Raw genomic sequence first — 17,964 nt, forward strand, 5'->3', positions numbered from 1 at the left:
GAATAAGGGATCAGCCACTTGCTATCTGTAAACCCCCAACCCCCAAGTGAATCTCCTTATATTATGCTAGGTGTTGTTTGGGCAAAGAAAAAATTAAAAGAAAAAAAGTCTAATTTTTGCATTTTAGCAGGTGCTCTTAATAAAATGGTTCCCTTTTTAGCACCATGCATCTTATCCACTGAAATATCCACACTTACATCACTGATATAAACATATACCTATTGAGATTTAAATAAAGTAAATGGAGAATTACAGGATTACCTCCACATTTGCTATGGTTTAAGATACTGCTGCTAGTGCGACATCTAGTGGCAGTGAATATCGCTAATGAATATCATATGTACATAAACACTCTCAGAGGTGGGAAGTAGAACCTGTGGTGAACTTCAGCTGACATAAAAACTCAAAAGCTTTAGTTTGTCCAGTTTGGACGCGCTCCTGATGTAAATATAAAGTATTTAAATCTAGCAGGGCCCATTCTGTTCAATCTGTACAATTTTGACGATTGCCCACTGGTGGATTATTTTATATTCAATTCTTGCCAATAGATCACTTTCTCCTAAGTCTTATACACTGGACCTTTTAAGAAAATACTTTATTCAATACATTGTACTCATTTTCTTGTGGACAGTTTTTCATGCTCAAAAATCTTTGCTTTAACCCTCCGTTTAAGTGAATTGTTTTTTACTTTATTTGAAGTAAGAGTAGTTCAGTTAAAGAAGTCAAAGTACATTTCAGAACCTGTACTTTTATACTTTTACTTGGTTAAAGAAGCCGAAACAGTGGTTAAACTTCAGCTCAAGTTATTTTTAATACAAGTATCTGTACCTCTACTTGAGTAAAGAATGTGTGTGCTTTTATCACCTCTGCACACACATACACACACACAGTGGATTTTTTTTAACAACAGGGAGACCACAACTTCCCAATAACACAACGATACCCACAAGCAACAGTTAAATTCGAAAAAACAAGCTGCAAAGCAACCAAACTCACGCCATGCGGTAGCAAACTGCCAATAACAACTGCCTGGACACTCCAAACAATTTGTAGAGCAACACATAATGTCCTGAGCACGTAATTACATAGGCATCAGGACAAACACCAAATGTTAGCTCTCAACTTGAACCCGGTTATGATGCTGTGGCAAGACTTTAGAGTACAGCATGAATGTACAGTTCATGCTCAAAAACCTATGTGCTGGATTTTAAAAAGTCCTGCAATGGCAATGGTTCAAACATTCCTCCACAGGGATGTAAAAGACTTAAAGTTATTGCAAATAGAACAGTATTTAGGTTTTGGGGTGGATTACCTTTCAATGGGGGATTTAGATTAACTCTTTCCTTTCAATAAATCCAATGATGTACTCACATTGTCTTTACCTTATATTAAAATGTGTTTGATGGTCTGCAACATTGCTCAAAAAACATTCCTCTGTTACGTCATGCTGTCAAAAAATAACTCGATGATGTGAAGAGCTACTTGTTTCTCTTATCTGTGAAGATAGTTCTTGATAAATCTTTATAAGGCTATATGTTTGGAGTCATTGCTATGTGCATGATTGTATTATGCATGTTATTAATTATAATATTTTTGCACGGCACTAAATACAAACGATTTCTGCATCATCATGCCACTCTCAATTAACATACAGAAACAGAAGCAAATGAGACAGAACTGTGGTTGTTCTCTAAAATGTGATACAGTTACATTTTGCTCTGTTGTTGCCTTTTAACTGAAGTGCCAGTATGTATGACATGTGTCAGATCAGCCTATGTTGTGGTGGCTGGTCATTATCCTGTCTGGTCCATCGGCCATCACGGACCAACATCCTGTCTGGTCAACAGACTGAGGCCCCTGCTGAAGAAATACAGAGTCACTGTGTACTTGTCTGGCCATGACCACAATCTGCAGGTATGTAAGTGAGTGCACGCTCAATCATAAAAAATATCATGTGTACATAGATTCATCAAGAAAGTGTATCTCAGTGTGTTGTTATTTGTCTGTCTGTCTCTTTGACAGTTATTTATTCTTTTTCATATCCCACTTATCACACTGTGTTTGAGAAGAGTATGTGCAAGATTGCCCCTCTCTGTACAGGAGGTGGCATTCACTAGTGGGTGCTACAAAGACTGTACTTGTTGATAGTTCAAAGCTAGTTTGCATCATTTTCTGGCACCAAGACTGGCATGTGCCCACATTACACAATCACAGGTTTTATACATTTCCAAAAATTAGAAACCATCCAGATAGTTATTGGGTTAAATGATACTTTGTTTCAACGGATATTACTGATCAATATAATTAGTCATAAAGATGAAATCTTATTTATTTTATATGAGCACAGTGTTGACATATTGTTCCAGGAAGATGAGCATTTGTTTTTCCTGCAGTAGTATAACTTACAGTCCAACAATTGGCTTCAACTCATGTCAATGAAATAAATGATTGCACAATGTGATGGCTACCGAGTAAAGACAGCATTAAGAATGGTACACTGTAAGCCTTATCTTTACTATGCAAGTCTGTATGGCACAAAATGACCGTAAAAAAACTAAAGTCACTGCACAACAGAAGCAGAAAGGGAGGGGGGATTGAAAAGATGGAAACAATAACATAGAATGATACACTGTGATGGAATATCTGGTAACTTAATCTACCACTTGTATGATATGGTTTTATATTTAATTTTATAATTACCTCAACATTATAAAGTGATCTGTGTGTCTGTAAAACACGTTGGAGCAAGAGGAATCTACTGTGCAACGTGAGTGTTGCAGTCTAAGCATACAGATGTGTTGATTGTCAATATGTGTGTGTCAGTGTAAGAGGGAATCAATGTGCTGCATAAAGCCCTACAATGAAATAAGATTGGAAACAAGTGGTGGATATGAAAACAGTTCAATCAGGAGAGACTTTAACTTGACAGTTGAATATTTTTTTTTATTTCTATGCAATTAAGTCTTTTGGCATTTTGACCCCTATGTGATGTCATCGGCATCAGAGGGGTTGATGGAGAAATAATTATAAATGACTCTGCTGGACTGGACCATGGCTTCGGATTAAACCGGAGGAGATTGGGTTGAAGGGGAGTTACAGCGGATCACTAATGACAGCTGACTGCCGGAGAGAGGAGAAAGGATTTCAAATTTAATCACAACCGCACGACTGGCTGGATGAGATTATGGCAATATCTGAATGGCCATTCAAAATGCCCACAATCAGCTGATTAATAAGAAGAAATATATATAGAGAGATAGATTTGTGAGTAATTGAATATTTCAAATTTCAAATTTATATAGCACGGTATCACAACAAGCAGTTGTCTAAGGGTGCTGCACAAAAGTCCAAGTCCAAGAAGAAACACAAAATCCAACTTGTTCCACACCAAGCAAGCATGAGCAACAGCGGGGAGGAAAAACTCCCAGGTGTAAGAAACCTCCGGCAGAACTGGGCTCTGTGTGGACGGCCTCTGCCAGGAACGGTTTATGAGAAAGTCTTCCTGAATTCCAAACATGAAAGAGTACCTGTGGCAGCCTTCACTTGTCATAAAAACTCAAGAGGCGTTTAGTTTGTCCAGTTTTTACTACTGTAAAAACATGGTGGCCTCTGTAGAGAGGACCTGCTCCCCATGTAAATATAAAGTATTTAAATATAGATGGCTCATTCTAAGAAAACAACAATCGTACAATTTAGATAAAACACACTAGTGAAAACATCACTAGGATTACTTTGTATTCAGTTTCTGCTCCCTTTCACCTAAATCTTACACACTGAACCTTTAATGAATTTTGTCGCTGTATCTTGGTCTAATTGAGCACAACATTGATGCCTTTAATGCTGTCTGTCTCTGTATTTTTAACAGTTCATCAGAGAGGATGATGGGAGCTCATATGTAGTCAGTGGGAGTGGGGTGGTCAGCGATCCTGACACCACTCACAAGGACAGTGTTCCTCAGTCCTGGCAGCTCTACTCCAGTCCTGTCAATCACACAATAGGAGGCGTGGCTTACTTCCAGGTCACTGAGCATAAGATGACAGTCACCTTCATGCAGACTAATGGGAAATGTGTTTACCGCACAGAGCTGCCAAAACGTATAGTCAGAAGTAATGGAATGCTCTAAAACTGAAGATATGATTACTGATATCTTTGGGCGATGGCATGTTACTATTAAGTGAAATGTGTATATTCATAGTATTTTGTACTGTATGTAATGTTTTACACATGTAACAAAATATAAACTGTTTTATGTCTTTTGTTGTGCATTGTATTTCATGATGGAGGCCTCAATGTGCAGGATGAATTATAGCTTTACTTGCATACAAGTAAGTAGTAGTGCAATAGTAGAGCCAAGTAGAGCATTGTTAGGTTTGCAACCAAAACATCTGCTCTGCCATTTTCACTCAAAATTGGACCAAACTAATATTTGATTGTCATATTACTGCTTTTATTTGTTCAAGTTTTTATTTACTTTGCTTGCTTTTCAGTCAAAGCACTTCCGTTTTTTTAAAGTGCTATATGAATAAAGTGTATTACTAGTAGTAGTAGTAGTATCAATATTATTATTATTATTATAGTATTCAAGTGAGTTTACTATGAGTGAGTGACGACAACAAGTTTCTGGAATCAGTGTGGGCGCCCATCTGCCTTGACTAGAGGAGAATAATGGAGGAGAGGAGAGATGAGTGGATAAGAGGGGAGAGAAGAGAGAAGAGAGAGAGAGAGACAGAGAGAGACTGTTGTCATAAAAATATAAATATAATGAATAGTGATACATTGAGATGCAATTATATTATTAATAATAACAGTTTATCATCATCATCATAATCATAATATGGTGGTAGTATTAGTAGTGAAATTTGGAGAGAGAGGGAGAGAGATAGAGAGATGGAAGCACAAACAATGGACTTTAGTTACATGAAGTAATATGAGAAAAATATGGGGCCACAGGCACAGTTCAGTGCATGTTGGGAGTTGTAGAAGAAAATTGTTGTTGTTTTCTCTATTTCTTTTGATATTTTTTTGCACCTTTCAAGTTCCTGCTTTTCTTCATGACATCGATCTTTGTGTTTACTGTATCTACTTTCCCAGGAGGATGGCTTTTGAGACAGCTTTCCTGCTGCTTCCCCAAACCTTTTATAGTTTGTTTTGGGGACATTGAGCAAGCCCGCTGTAGACGACCTGAGGGAATGATTCGTAACATATTCCGATAAACAGTCAGAGATGTATGACGGTGCTGTACCATTAAGAGAATTAAAAACAAGTAAAATAATTTTAAAATCAATCCTCAGTGATGCTCGAAGCCAGTGTAAAGACACTAAAATAAGAGTAATATGGAATCTTTTCCTATTTCTCATTAAAACCATGGCTGCTGAATTTTGCAAAAGCTGTAGGCGATCGATGGATTTTTTTGGTAATCCTGAATATAGTGCATTACAGTAGTCCAGGCGAGAAAGTATAAAAGCATGAATGAACTTTTTGGCAGTTTCCAAAGTGAGGTACAGTCTTACTCTTGCAATGTTTCTTAAATGATAAAAGGCAATCTTTGTGACATTGTTTATGTGCGGATTAAAATCTAGTCCTGAGTAACACCCAGGTTCTTTATTTTTGATTTGTTTTGCTGCTCCAACTTTGCTGATATTCTTTTGTCCTTGAACATCAGTACCAATTACAAGATTTTCAGTTTTATTTTCACAGGCAATTTATAACTTGGTTTGGCGCATCAGAGTCATCTGGCACTAAATAAGGGAAGACACATGATGGATCAGGTTTTTCTAACAAAAAGTAATTTATAAAGAACTAAAACAAAAAAGAAATTCAACTGATAAGGCTGACAGGAACTGAATTCCAGACCAAAACAAGATCAAATTAATGCTACAGAAATCAAAACTCATCTGAATGGCAGGATGAGCATGGCTATTATTATATGAGGCAGTGGCCAGCTACCTCTACTTCACTGATGGTCCCCAGCTCCAGTTAATGTAAAACTTAGAGAGTTTTAGATAAAGGACCCGTGCGTAGCAACCTAACAAAAACCAGTGCCATGTTTAGATGACTAAATTACGAGTTTTGATTTGCATATGATGCTTGCATCTTTTGAAGAGAGCCATGTGGTATATCTAGACATACTCCCAGACCAGCCAACCATTTTATTTAACCCGAGAAGGGACATTGCGATTGTCTGCTTTTTTTTCAGCTACACCCACACACACACACACACAGCAATACACCCAGTGTCCTGTCAGATCCGGCTTTAACTGATTCTTTGCTTTGCCACGAATAAAACAGGGTATATAGGGATACATCCTGTTTCCATCCTTTCGCACAACTTTCATTTCAATTCCATTTAGATGCTCCAGTCTATTCATGTAGAAAATAACACTGTTGACATCAAGAAGCTATAGAGATTTTAACTGCATGCTTGGTTTTGAGCAAAAATACTTCACAATGTCTTATTTGGTGTGTAAGTTCACACAGAATACCAATGAAAAGTAAATGCCACCAAAACTTCAGTGTCAGGACTAGACTACTGCTGTGTGTGTTGCTCTCCACTGACGCATCTGGCATACAGGCAAGTCCAGATCAGTCAGTTCTATTAAATTGGTCTTAGAGATGTGGACTTTCTGCAGAAAACACAGAATGGAAAACATGCAGTTTGTAATGAGTAAAAATGTATGCCTGTTTGAGACCGATATCGTGATGTCTCCTTTTACTCACCTTTCCAGTGCTTTTGTTTTTCCGATAGGTGACTTTATAGTGCAGCTGGTCAGCAAAGATGTCCCTGATGTTCAGCTGGTGGCCATCTTTAAACAGGGCGGTGAGTGGGTCAGTCACATACAGGGTGGTTTTCTTTTGGCTTTCAATCACCTCCAGCTTGAAGTCAGGTTTGCCTATCTCAGCTGTGGAGAAGGGAGGGAGACTGTCACCTGTGCATGTACACCACTGTATCTCTCATGGAAGTTACCATTTTAATTATGTTAGAGGCCAAAAAATTGTGAGCATTGACAACGCTGAAGCCATTTTTAGATATGACAGGTAAAGTGAGCAATATTGGCTACAGAGTTTACCCATAGTCTGACTTTCAAACATGCACAACACAACAGGAGGTTCTCTGCACAGACATGTTCACAACAGCAACACACACACAAACACTCTCTCTCACAGTGCTTTCACATTGAACGGAAGCGTATTGCATTCACTTGAAAAAAAAAACAAACTCTGTTTACAATGCATGTCTAAATCAATATTTTTTTCAGTTTTTCTCACTTTTTTCCCCCTATTTTTTGGAGTAATTTTTCTTCTGTTTTTCGGACTATTTTTTTTTTTCTGCGTTTAGAGAGCATTTGAAACAATAGACGCTTTCATTCCTTTATTGAGAGCTAGATGTAATGGAAACAAACATGACCTGCTTGTTTAGTTTAATCAAGTTTTACTTTGATCTGGGTTTAAGACACTGGGAGATAGTCCTGTCTTTAAGTCATATAGATGGTATTATCATTAGTTTGTCGAATCTACGCAGGCACCTGAGGACTTTGCAGTTGCTCAGAAGGAAAGCCCATTCAGATCTGCTGAGATGGGGCATGTATGTGCGGGCAGGAGTCACCATAGGTCCATGGGAGTCACTTGCAGGTTGGAGGTTCCGAGGGAGTTCGAAGTATCTCGATAATTCAGAAATTCAGAAAAAAAACTACTCCGAAAAACAGATAAGAATTACTGCGAAAAACAGAAAAAAAAAATTGTCAGAAAAACAGAAAAAAATATTCAAAAAAACAAACCAAAAAATAAATTACTCAGAAAAAACTGTTTTTTTTTTTTTTCAAGTGAATGCAATACACTTCCGTAGAATTCTCCTGAAATTCTACGGACATTATACTAGGAGGCCAGGAGGAGAAAGTCTGCAAAAACTGGGGAGCGTCTCACTTGGACATTTGCATTCACACATGCACCTCCTCTGGCAAATATACTGAGGAACTGCTGAGTTCGGTGCATGTCAGAAAGCAGCTTGAGAAAGACAGAGCTGCGCTGCAACAAGAGGTCATTGGGAAGGACCGGAGCACTGATAGGCTCTGGGACAATTTAACAGCTGTTATTTCCAACACGTTTTGTCAATTAGAAAAAAGTCTTCACGAGTGTAGCAGAAGAACGTACTGTCTTTGTAGGGGCAGAACCGTGGTGTGCTGGTGTGAGGGGACTCAATGAGGTCAGTGGTGGCCCCCTCGGGGTTTCGGACAGGACGTCAGCTGTGTAGTAGGCGTTCAGGTCAGTCAGAGAGCTGGACAGATCACACACTGTTTCTGTGGTCTGGATACAGTGAGGAGTCCTCTGATTGTTCCCTGAAACCCTGTAAAATTTGACAAGTTTCATATGGACATGAATGATGGATGAAAATAGTCTTATTTAGTCTATAATAGACACCAGATGAGCAATAAATTAGGTCTTAAGTCTGTCTAGTCTGGGTATCATTTATAACGCATACAGTCAGAAATAAATAATTTATTATCTGTGCAAAATAACATTGATGTGAATATACTGTGGAACAATGAGCTGAAAGCGCTGTTTGCAGCTGTTGGCATTTGTTAATTCTATTTGATTGTTGACATTGCTCTTGCCTCTTTCATTTTTCTCTTATTGAATCACAAAGGTCAATTGTCTTTTAGTTATCTTACTATTTAAAGAGCTCTGGCCTAAAATATACATTCCAGTAAAAGCTTTTACTGAATCAATAATGGAAAGACTCATTCCTGCAAGGTCACATAGCGGGAAAGTGTGAGGGCATTTGCTTTCCGTGGACACACTGACAAGATGAATGTTTCTGGGAATTAAATGCCATTTGTTAAAAGAGTTAAAGGGTGAGGGTTCGGATGCAGGTACTTACGTAGAGTACTCCACGGTGTAGCTGTAAGTGGCTGATGGTTTTGGTTCCCAGGACAAAATGGTTTTAAAGTTGGTTGATTTCCAATTTTGTGCTTGGGGATAGGAGCCTGGAAAATGAGACAATTTGTGTAAGATACTATACTAACATGATTTAAATGAAGGTTATAGTGACACACAAATGTTGACTCCTGTCATTATGAAAGAAAACAATACACCAAAGGTGTTTTATATACTTTATTAACTTATACAAGTAATTTCCATAGGTGAGCTGTACAGGGGACTGTCACACAGTGATAGGGCCTTAGTGCCATAAGTTTTAAACTATTAAAGGCCCAGTGTGTAAGATTTAAGTGAAAGGGAACTATTATTTAATGTAGAATAATTCTCATAATGTTTTCACTAGTTTATTTCATCTAAATTGTATGAATTGTAGTTTCCTTACCCCAGAAAAGGCCCTTTAAATTTAAATACTTCGAGGGGACCCTCTCTACAGAGGCCACTATGTTTTTTACATTAGTCCAGACTGAACAAACTAAACACCTTTTGAGTTTTCATGACAATTAAAGGCTGCTTCAGTTTCTTTTTCATGTTTGGAAGGAGAGCGTGAGGTGAGGGGTAATCAGTTGCAAAATGCAATTTCAACACTAGATATCACAAAATTCTACACACTGAACACTATTTAACACTAAACTACACTTTTAAGTAATAAACACTTAACACCTTAATTGAGGCCCGTCACAATATGTAGGACTACACACATTCATTAGAGAGAAAAAAGCTTTGCACAAATGAGGCACTGTGGACCAGAAAAAATTAAAAAAGCCACAAGTTCAGATACAGCACTTTGTCAGTGAGATAAGATAATGTTGTGAATAGAGCACGTTGCGATTGTCAGTGTAAAATATCCTTGGTCCTATATTTTATTGGACTGACTGTTCTGTCACAACCACAAATGTGTGGTTTTTATGATTACAAAGCAGCAGTAGAAAGTGTGGCGCCCAAAGAACATAAGAGAAGGGCTGTTTTTATATCAGCAGTCTGTTACCTTACCTTACCTGAGTCAGATCAGTCATTCAGTCATTTCTTATTAACAACAGCTATACAGTGTGGTAAGTCATTGCTGTTTCTTCGCAGTATGAGCAAATACTGAGAAGAAACAGCAGTCCCCCCCCCCCCCCCCCCCTCATGTTACATAATGTTTTAGGTACTAACAAATACCTCAACATTAAATTGTTACAGGTAATCTTAAATTCTTAAATGTGATTTACAGCCTATAAAGCACGAGTGTCCACTGGTGTTCAAACATTTTTTTTCAAATATTAATCCTGCAAAGTGTGTAGTGACTTGTACTGAAAACTCTATAAGACATGAAAACTGTAAAGAGTATTTCTATGTGTGCCGGAAATCTAAACATAAACACTAAATGAATGACTGTATGCTGCTCCTCCAGTGACCTGTTCATGTAGATCTGTTCATGTGAATCCAACTTTACATTTGCTATACATTTACATTTTCACACTCACAATACTACAAAACAAACTGCTCCACACAGAGAATCATAGTATTTGATATTGTATGTACATATCATATGTCGCGCTACTACAATTTGACTTTAAGGTCATTTGAGAGAACGCGTGGAATGAAGGGCGAGCAGCGTGGACTCACCTGAGGCGGAGTGTGTGGAGAGAAAGAAGAGTGTAGAGACGAGAGCTGCTGTGACTGACATCATCTCCTCTGATGTATTCCTAAAGGTTCTGTTCTGTGTCTGTGCTGCTACTGAGCGAGTACCCTGTGCAGTCTGTCGATCGTCTGACTCTCTTGCTGGAAACCAGTGGTTTTAGCAACAAGCGGGGCATAGCCAAATATGGAGCGTCCGGCCGTGGCGTCACCAGACTGACACAGCCACAGTATTGCAAATTACTGTACAGCATGCTGTCCTGCTGAGGTCATCCGCCACGCAATCAACCTTACTGATGTATTATTAGTTATTATTGTTATTCATATTCATATTATTGTTATTATTATTATTGTTGTTGTTATTGTTATTATTATTTCGACGTTTTGGTCAGTGTGGTGGCAATTTCTGTGAAACAAGCACAAAGTCAAACACTTCTTTCTGAAAGTTTAATTCAGCATCTGCAGATGGACTCATCAGTACACATCACCTGAATGACATGCACAAATGAGCAAAGAACATAGGAGAATCTGTGTTCTTATAACTCTCTGCCCCCTCCCACTAAGCATTCAAAGGTATTTATTACCCTCCTGTAGTTTCACTCAGTGGAGGAGACGTCCTGTCCATTTGTTTACATGTTCTGTGGATGACCCCCCTGTGAGACCCCAGGTGTGAGATCCCAATCAGAGATACCATGAGACACCATAAAGTTTTGGTTTCTCGGGGCCATACAACTCAAGTCTCTTAAGCCACCATCGTAAACCTTAAGGTTGCCCTTTCAGATAAACAATTTGGTGAACCATTTGGTCAGTCATCCACATACATGTCTGCTCATGCAATTACACATTCACAAATGTAAAATTTCCATTACATTTCCCCCCTTTGAGCATTTCATGCTCACTAAACAACAATCATTTTTAGACAAACGCATCATCTTGAAATTGAGAATTTCATTCTAGATGAGGGCCCGGAAATTTAACATATCCAATTGCATTCTTGATTAAAGTACACAAATAGTACACAATCAATACACCAGACCAACAACACTTAAATACAAACAAAAATCTGAATCGATGTCAAAAATTCCAATAACACATTTTTTCACATTTAAAATTCACTATGACCACCAATTCCATGCTTCAGGAATCTGTGTGTCCTTGTTCTTTTCCTCAAACAATCGGCAATTTAAATGAAAAACAGTATGCATCAAATTGTCAGATGTATGTATGTATGTATGTGCAGCAATCAGATCAGATTATGTGACCAACACCTCCTTGGCTGGTGAGCATAATGTCCAAAGCCATCCTATTTCGCAGAGCCACATTTCTGAGGCCCTGAATATTGGGAGAAACAAAAATGAAAACCCAACCCCCACTAAGTACACTCCCATCTATTCTGTGTGTGTTGTTCGCACATTTCCCCACCATGGGAAGAGTCCCCCAAATCCTTTGGAGACACTTTCAATGTGGAACACTCAAATCTTCATAATAGTGAGTGCAATCTGTATGGAAGTAAGTGAGGTTAGGTCTCTCATTGATGATCTTTCCTCGCAGTTGTCTTCATGGCTGCATACCATGAATTGACTTCAGGCTTTGTCAGTTCAAACAAGAGTTTCCATTTTTTGTTTTTGCTTATGATGCTCAGTTTAGTTTGGTGTTGTTCTTCCTGCCAAGGTTTCACCTGCCATAGCAATGTTGGCAGGACGATGATGACTGTGAGCAAGGACAGGGAACACATCTTTTCCCTCGAACTGCATCCCAGTCGTCCCATCAGGTGTCACTTTTTGTCTGTCGGCGTCATCGTTTATCAGCAGCGTCACCCTAGCCAACCCCCTAATCAATGTGCCGCCTCTTCGTGAGATTGGAGACGTGTGGTCCTAGAGATTTCCACCCCCTCCTTGCTCGCGGACACAAAGCAGTTGAAGGCTGAGGTGCACTCACTGACATCAATGCACGCTGTGTTCTGAAGAATCCACTCCTTGCTCAGGAACCTCCCTGCAATGGCTTGCAAACATCCAAGTTGATCTTTCAGCAGCCTTCACTGCCATCTATGGATTTTGGTAGGGCTTCCTTCACCTATCTGTGGATCTCAAAAAGCATAGGGGACAGGTTGCACAATAAAACATTTCCCTGAGCAGTGCCTTCGCAACTGCTGAAGAGTCCTGTTTAAATGTGGAGAAACACACATGTCAATAAAACCAAGACAGTATTGCTTTCCCTCACTTTGTTCTTCCATAAAATCCCTCAAACAGTTCACTTTATATAATCTGGATTCCTCTTTGTATATTATTATAGTACCAATTATATAACTCTAATGAAAATTTAAAAATAATTTGTGAGTAATTTGTGAGTTTGACAATTCTTTTGTAAACCAATATATCTGTATCTCTTCCTACATTTGGCATCCCCCCTTTGACACTTGGTTCTGACCATGTGTCAACTATGAGGAAACAGATATCTTTCTAAACAGGATTTCCTATTTGTTCCAGACCAAAATGTATAGCCACCAAACAATCCACTTTCCTTCAAACTGTTTTTTTGTTTGTTTTTAACTGAGCTGCCCTTATCTGCAGCTCCTGTAAATCTGTATTTAAATGTTAATGACCCATCAAATACATTAGGTGTTAATGACCTATCAGATTCAGAAACGCCTCGGACAAGCAGACTGTGCTTTGCTGCAGCTTTTGCAGCAGCTTCTGCTCTCACATTCCCCTGTGAAACTGAAAAGTCTTTAAAAAATAATGCTTCACATTTGCAGAACGCAATTAGTTTGAATAACAACACAGCATCAATCAGAACAGCAACCAATGTATGGTAGGTAATGGGTTTGAGAATTTCCCTTTAGCCAAAAATCTGCCAAATCATATACCACTCCCAATGCATACCTGCTACCAGTGTATATGTTGACACCTGTCACTTACATATTTGCATTTCTCAATCAATGCAACCAATTCTGCAGCTTCTGCAGAATAATGTAATGAGTGATTCAGCCAAATTTGTCATACAAAGTTGTAACGTCAAAACCCACTTGGCTTCTACCAGTTGCTGGATCTTTTAATGCTGAGTTGTCCACAAACAGCTTCATATCTGCATTTATCAGCTGTACTGTATCTGAGTCACTTAGCTTTTGAAAAGTGTTCAGTCTGACAATAATAAATTCCACAGTCCTAATTGCATTTATCACTGCAGAAATCTTTTGTGATTTACCTCTAAACCTCTGATTAAGTTATTTTTATTATTGGGATCAGATGTTTTTTCCCTTCCCATAACCCCTTTTGGTCCAAAGTTCCAAAACTTTCAATACCAATTGTTTTTGTTCTCCTTTGCTTAATAGAACATGGAGATCAGAATTTGATACCTTAAACAATTTGTCCAGTGAGTCAATCTAAGCTACTGAGACAACACAGTGATTACTGTTCTAGTATAACCAACCTAACCTATCGTTAATCTTTAATCTAACTTTCTCTATCACATTCTTTAACTACTTACTCTAACCTTCTCTACCATCCTTTGTGTTAGCATAACATCTGTAATTACATCTGGGTGAGTACCTCAGCATCTCACAAGAAAGTGTTACTTACAGAGGTGAGGGAAGAGTTCAGAATCTTCAATTGATATGCATATATCAAATCCTCTAGTTACATCTACGCCTTGTGATGTTAAAATTAGCATATTACTCAATGAACACATCAAATCTCTACCAATAATATCTATCAGCCAGCGTGGTGACAACAAAAATTAATGTTTAAAATTTCCTTAACCTCATTTTTTTTTTTTTTTAAAACAATGGTACAGTGTATCTCTCTAGCACTGTCGTACCTGTTGCTTCAATTGTTTTAAAACATCTCTAACATTCATTTTTGGAGTTATATTAAACTCTTCACATTAAATGACTGATTCTGTTTCACCTGAATCTACCAAAAATGTGGTGTCTTTACCATTTACTTTGATTGTGTGTTTTTGCATATATGCATAAGTTCTAACAGTAATTCACATGGTGTGCGTGTTACAGTGCTCTTACGAATTTGGTGAGTAGGTTGAAACTTTCTCTCTGTCTCCGCGTCTGCACCAGATGAATCCTTCACTGTCCCCAGCTCCACCGCTACTCAATCGCACTATGTGTATTGGTTCTCAGGGCAATCCCTGATCCAATGTCCAATTTTGCCACATTTGAAACAAGCGTCAGTTCTTCCACGTCCCCTTCCTCTCCCTCCATGACCTTTCTTATGCCCGCAGACTTGGTTTCGATATGCTGTCAGCTGTGCCATTCGCAGTCCCTCTGTCAACTGCGTTGCCTTTTTCTTTTTCTTGCTGTTCAAGAGTTTTTCTGCATGATCAGCATGACCCCATGCTGGATTCACCATTCTCCGCTCCTGTGCAGAGACGGATCTTGCCACTTTCGAATACTGAGTCCCCATCTCAGTCATCAGCAGTCTCTGCTGTTCAGTGCTGGTTCCAGTTGCACTGCATACCGCTCCCCCACTTAACACTTGTGGGAGAGATGAAATGGTAGGTTCTTTCATATTGGTGAATGTCCATGGTCTATAGATCAGCTGAGTGTTTCCATCTCCTGCAGCCACCTCCACCATCGGTGCTTGCGGGGTTGCATTCAAATCATAAATTGCCTCCTTCCCGGTGCGCCGTGGAGTATGTGCTGCCACATATGGAGTGGTGCATGATGGAGGCCTGTCCACCTCCTCTGCTGCAACAAGGTCGAGGTCTGGATGGAGGTTAGGGACGGCTGGAGCTGCCGTCTGCGCCCTCTGCACCGGTAGCAGCTGAGTGTCCTGCTGGTCATCACACTGCACCGCTGCTGGCTGTGGTTGTCCTCTCGGTGGAGCTGAGTCCAGATCAGGGTCTAGTCGGACACACTGAGACTTGGAGATTAGTTCAATCCCTACCTTTTGCAAACTGTCCCTGATATTCACTTCAGTTAACCAAAATTCACACGCTCCAGTACAAATATCCCTACATTTCTTTTTTCCTTCTAATTTGTCCCCACTAACTCATTCCTCTCTAACTCTTTCCTCTCTAACTCTACGCTTACCATCACTTATTAACATATACTGAACATTAAGAAAAGAAAGCTGAAGTGGATTAGCATTTTCCTTATCTTTCTTTCCTTTACAGATGTTTAAACCCATTTCTCTAGTAGGTTGTCTCAGCAGTTTTAACACAACTCTTATTTATCAATTTAAACTCCCAATTTGTTCAACAAAATACAAAATTTGGAAGACCAAAGTTATGCTGATATGGGAAAAGACATTTAGAAATTCCCTAATTTATTTTAATCCGTTCTTTCTTTTTAATTTCCTTTTGTTAAAAATTTGTTTTTAGGATTTTAATTTTAGGATTTAAGTCTTTCTTAATAACCTCAAAAAACCAATTATACCCCTAATATACTTAAGTTTACTTAAATTTACTTACCTTTACTTACCTTTGGCGGTTGAGAACTTCTCTCACTCTCTTTTTTTTTTTCTCTTATTAAAGCAGATTCATTGCAGTGTCGAGATTATCCTGGCTCAGGTCTCAGTCCTTCAGTCCCAGTCACATCTCCAGTGCAAAACTCTATTTACTATATTATATCATAGTTTGTTAAATCATGAGCTCGACGTCAGAACCCAATATAACAAGTGTATTAAAATCAACAAACACTACTCCTTAACTCTGTGACCTCCTCTCAGATCACCAACCTGTTTACTCTAATAACTACGTGATCTCCAAGATCATCAACAGGCTTATTCTATATTAACTCTGTGGTCTCCAAGACCACCCGTGACCTCCAAGATCACCCGAAGCTTCCTTGATTCTACATCGGTTCCAAACCTTGCCATGCAGACACGTCTGTCACACACGTCTGTCAGATCCAGAGTGTCCTCTCACACGAGTGATCCTGCCGACAACGCCAAAATTGTGGTGGCAATTTCTGTGAAACAAGCACAAAGTCAAACACTTCTTTCTGAAAGTTTAATTCAGCATCTGCAGATGGACTCATCAGTACACATCACCTGAATGACATGCACAAATGAGCAAAGAACATAGGAGAATCTGTGTTCTTATAACTCTCTGCCCCCTCCCACTAAGCATTCAAAGGTATTTATTACCCTCCTGTAGTTTCACTCAGTGGAGGAGACGTCCTGTCCATTTGTTTACATGTTCTGTGGATGACCCCCCTGTGAGACCCCAGGTGTGAGATCCCAATCAGAGATACCATGAGACACCATAAAGTTTTGGTTTCTCAGGGCCATACAACTCAAGTCTCTTAAGCCACCATCGTAAACCTTAAGGTTGCCCTTTCAGATAAACAATTTGGTGAACCATTTGGTCAGTCATCCACATACATGTCTGCTCATGCAATTACACATTCACAAATGTAAAATTTCCATTACAGTCAGTCAGCATATAATTATTGGACACCAACCAATCACAGCTATGAAATCAGCTCTATTCATTCATTCATTCTCTCACTTCACCTGGCAGATTCTTTGAAATCAAGTGAAAGAAAGAAACATGGAACATCTGTAACAAATTCCAAGTAAGTAACTGAGGCTGATTTCAGAAAAACCATTGTTGCAACAAAGTCCTCAAATTACAATGCATGCTCCAAATTAAGGGCTTCTATTACCTCAACACAAAAGGCCTGATATAACAAGTTTTCTTGTTCTGTGAAGGTGAGAGACAGTTTATAGGCCAACGTTAAACAATAGTCCACCTGAGTCGCAGTGGTTTCTGTGAATATTTCTGCTACCAACACCTGAACTCTTCTTCAGTATTCAACAGTTCAACATTCATTCCACGCTGCTCTACAACCCTCACAGACAAAAGAGATCAAATAATCAGGCACATGCAAAAACTTACATATTGCAACCTTGTAATGGTTGACTTGTTATTTTTAGTGACACTGTTGCGGTGTAATGTTCAATAACATGATTCAATCTTGTGATTGAATTAAGTTTCCAAGTGTTAATAATTCAATCATATGTATTTTCCAAGTTGACGAAACTATTACACTTGAGTTCGACCAGGAACATATCAGATGCTATTATATTCCACTGTTTAAAAAAACAAATCCAGGTTTTTTTTAAAAAAAGGTGGTTTGTGATAAACAACACAATAGTTTCCCCCCAGTATTTATTGTATGCAAAATAATTCATTAGACTTATTTATCTCAAAATGAGTTTTTCATTTGGCTCAATATTCATATATTTGCTTATTATTTTTTGGTTGGTCAATGTTCAACAGACACAAAGATGTTGGTAATGTGACTCAAACAGAGAGGTATAGTAGGTTCAGTGTCGTCATAGTGGGAATGGAATGGATGACATGCTTCCCGATGGTATGTTGACCATACAACCCTTACTACAGCGTGAGAGAACCTAAATATTCTAGAAGCTTACAAGCTCTGACCAGGTCGAT

General features: G+C 38.8%; 1 long non-coding RNA gene across 1 annotated transcript in view; it reads right to left on the minus strand.

Moving 5' to 3' along the window:
• Window positions 1-17,964, minus strand: part of LOC138405480 (uncharacterized) — a 56,530-nt gene that overhangs the window by 30,335 nt on the left and 8,231 nt on the right. Inside the window, exons 4-7 of the long non-coding RNA XR_011239223.1 lie at window positions 16,375-16,474; window positions 8,876-8,981; window positions 8,149-8,341; window positions 6,718-6,899 (exon numbers count right to left, since the gene is read on the minus strand). This is a non-coding gene — a long non-coding RNA (uncharacterized lncRNA). The remainder of the gene's footprint in view (window positions 1-6,717; window positions 6,900-8,148; window positions 8,342-8,875; window positions 8,982-16,374; window positions 16,475-17,964) is intronic.

This window comes from Paralichthys olivaceus, chromosome 18 (genome assembly GCF_024713975.1).
Source record: "Paralichthys olivaceus isolate ysfri-2021 chromosome 18, ASM2471397v2, whole genome shotgun sequence".
NCBI classification, from domain to species: Eukaryota; Metazoa; Chordata; class Actinopteri; order Pleuronectiformes; family Paralichthyidae; genus Paralichthys; species Paralichthys olivaceus.